Genomic DNA, 11,419 nt, shown 5'->3' with positions numbered 1-11,419 from the left:
TACATAAAATCACGTTCACTTCGTATTTTAACCAACTATAAGTTATTTGCAATTGAGACAAAAACTTGCTCAAAATAGTAGATGTACTTGCCTCGCTGACCCTCGATGATGCTATATGTTTATTACTTGCGGCAATTCTAAATGCAGCCTTCAAAGTTACTTGAATTTGACAAGGTTTTAATTTTTTTGGGGTGCAATTTGTGGCAGTTCAGAAAGCGAAAGCGGATGCGAACGTTTGTATGGTTTGACGTCGTCTTATTCAACCTTATAGTTCATGCACAAAGCAGAGAACCAGTATGAAACGCAGATTCGAATGACGTAGTTTGACGTAATTCACATATAAACGATGTTTAAGTAAAAATCATCTTTTACGTTCCGATAAAATGGGGAAAAATTCAGGCCGTGTTAAGTATAGACAAAAGACGCAAATATTTTTGTTACATGCGCTTTTGGTAATTTTAATGCGCAAATAACGCAAAACGCAAATGAAAAGTTATCACTGAATTATGGTATACCAAACAGCTCTTGTTTAGTAAAAACCTATTTGTTCAGCTCTTTGGCAGCAAAATACTCTAACATTGTCGAGACAATCTGGTGTGTTCCTGGGTAGAACCAGTACTTGGTTTGTTAAGAGAAGATGTAAAAGAACTCTCAATGAATAGGGATCCAGTGTTTATTTAGGACCTATTTATTTCCTGTTGCTGATTTAAGCTACAGAGTTTAGTTGAAAGAAGGTTATCGTTTGTGCAGTCGAAATCAAATGGACATGACACAGGCGGGTGTTGTGGTCTTATAACAAATATTGAATCTATTAACTGAAAAGACATAATTTTGAACAAGATAATGAAGTTAATTTCAACAATTTTCATCCAACCCAGTTTTAACTTGATCTAATTTAGCATGTGAACAAAACCATTTGATTAACCCTTTCCCACTGAGAAGCAAAGTGAAAATGGCTATGTGCAAACAGCATAAAACCAGAACAGCCTGCGAGTAACTCGCTGTCTGTTCAGGATTTGTGCTGTTTGCTGCTCATCAGTATGTAATGGTTATAATTGAAGCCTTTAAAACTTGAATCTAGTGAGAAAGGTCTTTAATTAAATGTAACTTTCTAATAGACTAAAAAATGAGTTATTTATATCTAAGTGGTAAAGGGTTAATGGTTTACAGCAAAGTAGAATAAACATGTAATCATGCATATCTAAAAAGAATAAGTCCCCTTTCGTCATAAAATTTCTACCTGTTACCCAAAAGTAAACAAACATCACTTTGGATCAAACCTGAGACTTCCTTATAGCTTAGCTCTTGTTTCTCATCTCTTACATCTATTTTATTTTCTCAGGTAGTGAAGACATGGGCTGAATGCATGTGCATAGAGTCTCGTCCCAAATGAACCTGTGCAGACTGCACAGGCTTATCAGGGACAAATCTTTACGCCGAAACTAGGTTTTCGTTCAGAAGAGACTTTCTTTAACGGAAAAAATCCATAAAAGCAGATGCATTAAGCCAAGTTTCCCCAGCAAAGGCTCATTTGTCAGGTTGTTGAAAACAGTGACCCTACATTATTATTATTTTCTTTTTGTTTTGCATCCATCAATATGCAAACTGTATTTGGTTGGTGTATTTTGCAATTTTGCTTGTTTTCTCAGGTTGTGGAGACATGGGCAGCTGATATCCACCCAGCCGTCCCAGTCTACCGGTTCCAAGTCTACCGGTACCCAGTCTTCCACCGCGTCTCGTGTCTCCAGGAAACCGGCTGACGCCAAGAGGTAGGCAGGGAACCATATCCGCTAACAGGGCTCCCAAATATGAACAGACTTAGGTTTATTATAGGGTATGATTATAAGTATCAAACCACACATCTAACAACTATGAACAAACTGATGTTTATTATTTGGGTGTAATCTGTAGTAATAAATCACATGGCAAGCAACTATGAGCAGTCTAATTTTCATAACTTGTTGTAATCATTAGTAAAGAAAACTTTTTATGCTCCTCAAAATTTTTCGGTGAGTATATAGTCGCCAGTTTAGGGTTCCTTACTTCCTTCCTTCCTTTCTTCCTTCGGTCACACTTTTGTTACAGTTTCCCATAGCGCCTTCAATACTTTACCATTCTTTTACATATTTGGCATATAGGTTCTTTGCATGGACCTCTACCTTTTGATGAGGTTTGAGGTCACTGGGGCCAAGGTCACCGAGGCTAAAAAAAGATTTTTCCGTCACAACTTTGTTACGATTTCTCATAGCGCCTTCAATATTTTACCGATCTCTTACACATTTGGCATGTAGGTACCTTGCATGGACCTCTACCTTTTGATGAGGTTTGCGGTCACTGGGGTCAAGGTCATCAAGGCTAATAATATATTTTTTTAGATGGTATTTAAAACATAGATTGACAAAGTGCATCATGGGGGAGCATCCATCCGTTTCACTGATATTCTTGTTTTAATGGTTCAAAAAACTTTATGACTCCCAAATAGGAATTCTATGCATTACCTATAATTTTAGACTTTCTTAAACTAATTCTGGGAATTATTTGCATTCCAGTTAGGTAAAATATTATTTTAAAATATTTCATAGGAAATATGGTTTCATTCTACAGACAATGTTGGCATTTTATTTGTGTTTATTAAAAATGTCATACTGTTATGATTTTTTATTGTTCTGTAGTCATGAAAATAATATTATTGCTATACAATACACGCAATTGATGTTTTCAGTGGCAGTATGTCTCCAGCAAGTTCCACCAGGTCAACCAAGGTTGCAGGGGTCGCCAAACGGGTCAAGGTCAACAGTGCAGAACAAAACGACCTTGACCAGGAACAGTAAGCTGAAGAGGTGAAGGATACATTCTTACATAGAAGAGATTTCAAACGTTTTTTTTTTGTTAGGGTTCACTTACTGTTCATGCGTCAACATGAAACTGTCATTCAGTTCGTGTTTTAGTATTTTCAAATGTTTGTTAATAAAGTTTAATAACCATTGGTGTCTCCATGATTATTATTTAAGATGCTCTTAGTGGATATTATTACAGTGATCCAGCTATAAATATTACAAAAATATATACTGTCAGTGAAAAGTGTGCAATGGAAAATAATGTTAAAAATGGATTATTCAACATTTATTGGTCCGTTTTAGTGATAAATTTACATGATATACATGTAGATATAGGTATTGATATTTATTAAAATTTATTATAACACCTTGCAAATTAAGAGCGTGAATAAAAGTGCTGTTTTTATAAATGTCCACCCTGCCCAATTTCAATCCTGGCTGGAGCCCTGTTAGTATCAACAGCTCTGTTTTTGTTACTAGTAAATTTACTCAAATTTGTGATGTTCTGCAAATACAACCAGTTCACTTTGTTCTTTATTGAAGACAGAAACAAATCCAAAAATATATTTCTCATCAAAATCCAAGTTTGTTTTTTACTTCATTTTAGGATAACAAAGGTCATGAATTAAACATACTGAAAAACTGTGATCTTTAAACTTAACGTATTCGATAAATGTTCAATTGCATAACCGCCCTCTTTTTGTCCACATTGCGGGCCTTCGAAGAAGTAAGAGCTGTGCCTTACATAACCTTTCTCCAGACTAGAACGTCCTTGAGGAATAAATTATCTGACATGGTTGACAGGTCGGAAAAAATGTAGGCGGTTCCGAGCAGCATTTTATACTTTTATTGGATTTTTTTCCGTGAGGGCATCCAAGAAAAGATTTTGTTAAAAAAAGCATATGTATGAGCCTCGCTCTGGGGAAAACAGGGCTTAATGTATGTGTGTAGAGTGTTGTCTCAGATTAGCCTGTGAAGCCTGCACAGGCTAATCAGGGACGATACTTCACTTGTATGGTACATGTTTGTTTAAATTTATTAAAGTTAGTCTTTTTTTAGTGTAAATCTAGTTTAGGCAGAAAGTGGGACAACACTTATAGCATTAAGTCCCTTTTTCCCGGAGCAAGGCATATATGGACATTATTATATTGCTGTAGATATATAAACTATTTACTTATGATGTGTTCTGAACAACCCAGAAAAAAGGTGTTATGTATTTTCCTCTCTTTTAAAGTTACCAAATTCTCGTGCATGATTGTTGAAAGTTGGCAATTTTTATTTTCAATTCACAGTACTGGATACGAAATTGTTTGTCCTGCTTGGCCGATAAGGGCATTTGAACTGTCAACAACAAAGTTGAATTTTTGTTTTTATTTGTCCTGACTACCTTTCCAAGACACTTTTTTGGTGTTAAAATGATTAATTGGAACAGGTTAATTTTTATAATAATTATTGTTTGCAAAACCTTTGCACTACATTGTCATTTGATTTTGTATCTCTGTTATGCAATTGTGTGTTATCTATTGTTTCATGACAGATTGTATCAGTAAGACCTTGATTAAAAAAATATTTTTGTTTTGACAATTGCTTTTAGCTTGGCTGTTTAACACATTATTCATGCAATGAACGTTTCCATGGGCAAGTTTACAAATCGATAATGTCAACACCTCAGATGGTTCATGATTGATGAACTTTTGTGTATATATCACTGTTTAAGAGAGTGTGTAATATATTATGTATTTGTATTTGTGAACTATGCTCTTATGTTAAAAATGCACATGTTGTAATATTCCAATAAAAATTCAAATGTTTTATAATAATAGATTTGATGCTCGTTTCACAACTTAAGTTATAAATTGTACAAATGTCAATAATATTTATTTAGAGTGAATAAAAGTCGGTAAGTTTTTTATGCCCTCGAAGGTGGGCATATAGTGATGGCACTGTCCGTCCGTCTGTCTCTCTGTCCTTTCGTTACACTTTTGCGTTTAGGTTTTGAAAAATGCTCATGACTTCTATGTCCCTTGAGATATAACCTTCATATTTGTTATGCATGTGTATATAAACAAGGCCTTTCCATACGCACACACATTTTGTGACCTTTACCTTGAATTTAGGGTCCACGTTTAGGTTTGGAAATCTGCGTTTAGGTTTCGAAAAATGCTCATAACTTCTATCAAAGCGTTTAAAGGGGGCATATGTCATCCTATGGTTACAACTCTTGTTTAGAAAGCTTTTGTTTGTAAATATATTTATTATCCTCAAAGACAACTATTGCATTGAAAGAACTTAAGAAAATGCCTTAAGCAGGTCAATTGACTGTATTATTTTTAAATATTGTTGAAGTTATTTTGTTTTAATTTATGTATTTCATAGCATTTTGCTGTGGTAAATTTAGAGGACTTTCCAGGTCTTAAGCTTTTTAAAAAGTAGACAACACTTCTCTTAGACCTTGTATTCACTTTTAATCTTCTTTTGAAACGGTAAGTTAAATATGTAATGATGAGTTTTTTTGTGTGAAAATTCATTGCTACATGCATGAAAGTTAACAGCAAACCTGCTGATGTTCCTGTATTCATCTGCTTGATCCACTACACAAATGTGTAAACTTTGATGTGACCACAATTGGTAATCAAGTATACAAACTTATAAATCTTTTTTTCAGAATTATTGATGAGCAGCATATTGTGCGTAATTAAAAATTGGGTTCAAATATAATCTCACGAAAAATGTAAAATTATATATTGCTAATAACACAATGTAAAATATACATGTTTTGTGAAATGAAATTCAAGAAATGCATGTGTTTGCGTTTTTTTAGCTCACCTGAGCACAACGCTTTTGTGATCGCATTTTGTCCGTCGTGCGTCGTCAACATTTTGCCTTGTGAACACTCCAGAGGCCACATTTATTGTCCGATCTTCATGAAACTTGTTCAGAACATTTGTCCTATTGATATCTCGACTGAGTTTGAAACTGGGTCATGCTAGGTAAAAAACTAGGTCACTAGGTCAAAAAAAAGATAAACCTTGTGAACACTGTAGAGGTCACATTTAATGCCCAATCTTCATGTAACTTTGTCGAAATGTTTGTCTAAATGAAATGTTGGTTGAGTTGAAAAATGGTTACGGTCCGTTGAAAAATATGGCCGCCAGGGGTCGGGGCAGTATTCCTAATAAGGCCTTTAGAGAAACCGTGTGAACACTCTAGAAGTCACAATTATTGCCCAATCATCATGAAACTTAGTCAAAACATTGGTTTCATTAATATCTCGGACGAGTTCGAAAATGGTCCAGATCGGTTAAAAAAAAAGGCCGCCAGGGGGCGGGGCCGTTTTCTCTATATGTATATATTGAAAACATGTGAACACTCTAGAAGTCACATTTTTGGTCCAATGTTCATGAACTTTGGTCAGAACATGTGTTTTTTGGATATGACGGTTGAGTTTGAAAATGGTTCGGATCGGTAAAAAAACATGGCCGCCGGTTGGGGGGCATTTTCCTTATATTTATATAGTAAAACAAGCTTGTGAACACTCTAGAAGTCACAATTTTTGCTTAATTATCTTTTTTTTTCTAAACATCGATTTTCTAGATATCTCGTCCATGATGGGTGGAAAAACATGGCCGCCAGGGGGTGGCGCAGTTTTCTCTATATGTATATAGTGAAAAAATGTGAACAGTCTAATGTTAAAGAAAGATAACATGTACATATTTTCTAATAGTTAACTCCCTTGTTAAAACCTTGTTAACACTCTAGAGGCCACATTTATTGTCCAATGTTAATGAAATTTGGTCAGAAGATTGGTCTCAATGATATCCTGGATGAGTTTACTACATTTGCTTGAACAACATGGCTGCCAAGGGGAGGGGAATTTTTCCTTATATGGCTATATATGCCTATAGTAAAAACTTGTTAACATTCTAGAGGCCTTATTTATTGTCCTATCTTCATGAAATTTGGTAAGAAGATTAGTCTCAATGATATCTTGGATGAGTTCGAAAATGTTTACGTTTGCTTGAAAAACATGGCTGCCAAGGGGCGGGTCATTTTTCCTTATATGGCTAGAGTAAAATCTTGTTAAAGGGATCTTTTCACGGTTTGGTAAATTGACAAAATTGAAAAAAGTTGTTTCAGATTCGCAAATTTTCGTTTTAGTATTGATATTTGTGAGGAAACAGTAATACTGAACATTTACCATGGTCTAATATAGCTAATATATGCATATTTTGACGATTTAAAAACCTAAAAAATATAAAGCGTTGCAACGCGAAACGATTGAATAATTTCGAGAGTTCTGTTGTTGTCGTTAAATTTTGTGCAACTACAAAGATTGCTGATATATGCATAAAATACTTTAGCCAAGTATGCTTGGCAGCAATAGCCGAGCGGGCTAATGAGTTTTTACTTTAGGTTACTCTTGGACTCCGGGGGTCACTGGTTCGAGTCCAGCTGCGGCTACTTTTTTTCCTATTTTAAATTTTATTCTTGATTTTTTACTGGAGCTTTTAAGAACCAATGTTTACATTTATCAATATAAAGCATTTACTGACTTATTTCAAAACTTGCAAAAACTGTCAAAAGGCCCCTTTAACACTCTAGAGGCCACATTTATTGTCCGATCTTCATGAAACTTTGTCAGAAGATTCATCCCAATAATATCTTGGACGAGTTCAAAAATGATGCCGGTTGGTTAAAAAACATGGCCGCCAGGAGGCGGGGCATTTTTCCTTATATGGCTATAGTAAAACCTTGTAAACACTCTAGAGGCCGCATTTATTTTCCGATCTTCATGAAACTTGGTCAGAAGATTTGTCTTAATGATATCTTGCATGAGTTCGAAAATGGTTTCGGCTGCTATAAAAACATGGCCACCAGGGGGTGGGGCATTTTTCCTAATATGGCTATATATTGCTTTAGTAAAACATTATAAACACTCTAGAGGCCACATTTATTGTCAAATCATCATGACACTTGGTCAGACGATTTGTTCCAATGACATCTTGGACGAGTTTGAAAATTGTTCCAGTTGGTGGAAAAACATGGCCGCCAAGGTGGCGTGGCATTTTTACCTAATATAGCTATAGTAAAACCCTGTGAACACTCTAGAAGCCATATTTATTGTACGAGCATCATGAAACTTTGTCAGAAGATTTGTCCCAATGATAACTTGGACAAGTTCGAAAATGGCTCCAGTTGCTTGAAAAACATGGCCACCAGTGGGCGAGGCATTTTTTCTTATATGGACTTATGAATCTTCATTCAACTTTGTCAGTATATTTGTTTAAATGATATATTGGATGTGTATGAAAATGGTTCTGGTCTGTTGAAAAACGTGGCTGCCAGGGTGTTCACTAGTCATGAAAGTTGGTAAGAGCATTTTGTTCTAATAACATCTTGGGCTGCACAGAACAGGTCAGTTCCTTTGAATCACAGGTGAGCGACTTTGGGCCTTTCAGGCCCTCTTGTTTCTAGTTTAGACATGAGGACAGGATTGGTAGAGATCTATGATCATTAATTAATCGTTTATTAACCAGGTTTTTTGCGGGAAGTGTCGTCCCTTGTTCACTGTTAGCCTCTGCGGACTCAACTTTACTCACTTGCATTAAGCCCTGTTTTCCCAGAGCTCGGCTCATTTATATTACACGGATCCGGTGTTTTTTATTGCAAAGTTTGGCACAAATATGTATTCGAATTCTCTTTTTGAGTTTATTATGTGCGGATGGTAAATACACTTAAAACAAAAAAGAACCGCTCAAATGCCAAAGGAACATTAAAAAAATCTTAGCAGAGCGTGGTTTCGATCCACGGACCTCTGGGTTATGGGCCCAGCACGCTTCCACTGCGCCACTCTGCTGTTACCATTGTAAATATCTGTTACAAACAGTCGATTTATGCTAATGTTAAGTTGTTAACCTGTACATTCTTACCTTCTAAACGGTTGAAAACCTTTTGCCCCGGGAGAGAGGTGAGATTTTATCTATATGATATCAGTATATTACAATAATTTAGTATTTTGGGTTTAAGATTCAAGATACTTAAAAACATCCTCGTGTGTAACTTGTTTTGTCTTTCAAACACGTCATATATATGTACTTTAAAGCAGACGTATATAATCTCATATCGTTATTGTGCTACTGGTACGCTTTAAAGTAATAAAAGTTTCGTTGTCTCAAGAGTGTATAGGGTAGCTCCTGACCAGACCTCACGAATGCGCAGAGTAGTATGGAGGAGCTTCGCTAGCCGCATATGACATAATACCCATTTTCGCACGACGCGAAATAGCAAAAGCTCATAATAAATTCGTTGTGTTTCCGACGCCTAGGGTGTAGCTTCTATTAGGCACGGGCCTACAATCTTTTTTGAAACATGAAAACAATACAAATGCTTCAACTTCGAAAAACGCACTAAAATGTTGACCCTGAAGGAAGTGAGGTGTTGGAAATCTGCATTTCATATTGACAGAATCCCCAAACAATGGATGATTCTGGTCGTGTTCAAAGGACATTTCTTCCAATTATCAACTCTACTTCTTTCTATGTGCATAGATTCTAGATTCTAGCTCGCTTCTTTTCACGTGACTTGCTGTTACAAGTTTACATAGATCTACATGTAGATCTACTTGTTTCCCTTTCAATATACAGTAAGTTGTAATCGATTATCGTTGGATTTTTAAGAAACATTACGAATGATGTTTATGACCGCCGATATTTAAAATGGAGCACTTCCCGTATCCTGATCCTTTGACTGAATCCGGGCCGGTTCGGTCCCTTGATACTGAACAAAAACAAAATTTAGTTCTCTGATATTGAGATAAAACATTTAAATATCAAAGAAAAACAGGCTAAAGTCTTATAATTTCTTATCTTATTATTTGTATAAATATGTTTTAAATTTCACCACAGGCGTTATAGGATTTACAAAATTTCAGGGGGAGAACCCCAGGATCCCCCCGTTTTTATGTATCATACCCGGGCCTACAGCTAAACATGTGCTAGCTACGCCCCTGGCCGCTGCCCGAAGCAATTCTCGCGTTCGCTCGTAAATGTTCGGATATCGTCGCGGGAAATTCACATGGAACATATTGTCATGCAAAAAATGCATTATGTATCTCTTTAAAAACGTGTTCCTCTTTATGCTTACTTGACGCATGAACTTAAATTATGCAATGTTTACAAGCAAACTTAGCAGAGCGTGGTTGCGATCCATGGACCTCTGGGTTACGGACCGAGCACGCTTCCACTGCGACACTAATGATATATATGTATGTGTGAGCACGTCAACTTTCCTTCTAATTAAACGTTAGACACATTTTGCCTTGGGGGAATAATAAGAAAAATATAACTATATCAAATGTTAATTTGACAATTACACACGGCATAGCCGGGCCGCTGCTGACATAACGTTAACTCATATAAACCCTGTGATTATTTATTAAATTGTATTTATTTATGTGTTAACTTTATTTTTCGAAATATTCTACGAAATATTCGTTGATTTTGAATGTTAATGGGCTTTTAACGAGACCGAGAGTGTTTTTTGACAGTTTAAGAATGTGAATTATGATATTGATGATTTCTTACCGGTTAGTCTTAGTACCATTTCCAAATGCAATAAGTTAAGCAGTAGTTAATTTTTAGTTCTTCAGTAAAATGTATACATTTTAACACTTAAATACAATATTTTGTGTATTTTTTATTGTTATTTTGGCAATGCTTGCTTGAGGTGCGTGTTTAAGCAATAGCAGAAGAATTTCACAAAGATAAATTTTGGTAAAAAATAATGAACAGAGTGAAGAGTATTTTAAGTCATGTCTCCGGTGATCATAGATTCAAAGACGAATGTACATTGTATACGTTATATTTAAATAAGCAAAATGACAGTCAAAATGATTTGTCATTATGTATGTCTATCAGTACATCGATAGACCATGAATTGAACTAGTAAGTGATACATTAATTTTAGATTCAAAAGCCGAGAGCAAACGTGCACGCACATTCTTAAAAAAGCACTGCAATAATTTAAGTTGCTTGTGCGTGCATTGAAAAATAAGCATTCGGGTTAATGTTTTTGCAATCTGAGTTTGCAGATCTGTCATAACAAGATTTGGTTTGGTCTTGGTGTTGTGATTATCAGGTTAAATGGTCTTAAATTATCCACAGATTGGTAAAATGACGATTTTCAAAATAATAAATCCAATTATCATATATTCAAAGACGAATGTGTAAGTTATGTTTAAAAAAAGGATCAGAGGTTTAGTTTGTAAGAACATTTACATTCACATGCCGCAGAAGAGTGACGCAATGGAAGAGTGCTGGGCCGATAACCCAGAGGTCCGTGGATCAAAACCACGCTATGCAAATATTTCGTTTTAAATTTTATAATTAAAGTTCATGTTTAGTTCACTCACAAACGAATATACGTTAACGATATGTACATACATCAGCCAGGTGGTCCAGTTGGAGGTTTGCTGGGCCCATAACACAGGGGTCCGTGCTGGGCCCATAATCCAGGGGTCCGGGGATTGATAACAAGCTCTGCATTATGTCTTTCATAAATTTTAATATTGTAAGTAACACATT

The 11,419-nt window shown here is 35.7% G+C and overlaps 1 non-coding gene across 1 annotated transcript; it reads right to left on the bottom strand.

Moving 5' to 3' along the window:
• Window positions 1-8,622: 8,622 nt before the first annotated feature.
• Trnam-cau (transfer RNA methionine (anticodon CAU)) lies at window positions 8,623-8,694 on the bottom strand. The gene has a single exon. It is a non-coding gene; the product is annotated as a tRNA-Met (tRNA).
• Between the last annotated feature and the right edge of the window lie 2,725 nt (window positions 8,695-11,419).

This window comes from Dreissena polymorpha, chromosome 14, assembly GCF_020536995.1.
Source record: "Dreissena polymorpha isolate Duluth1 chromosome 14, UMN_Dpol_1.0, whole genome shotgun sequence".
Taxonomy (NCBI): domain Eukaryota; kingdom Metazoa; phylum Mollusca; class Bivalvia; order Myida; family Dreissenidae; genus Dreissena; species Dreissena polymorpha.
Note: the sequence above shows the minus strand (reverse complement) of the source record. Positions and strands in the feature narration are given on the sequence as shown.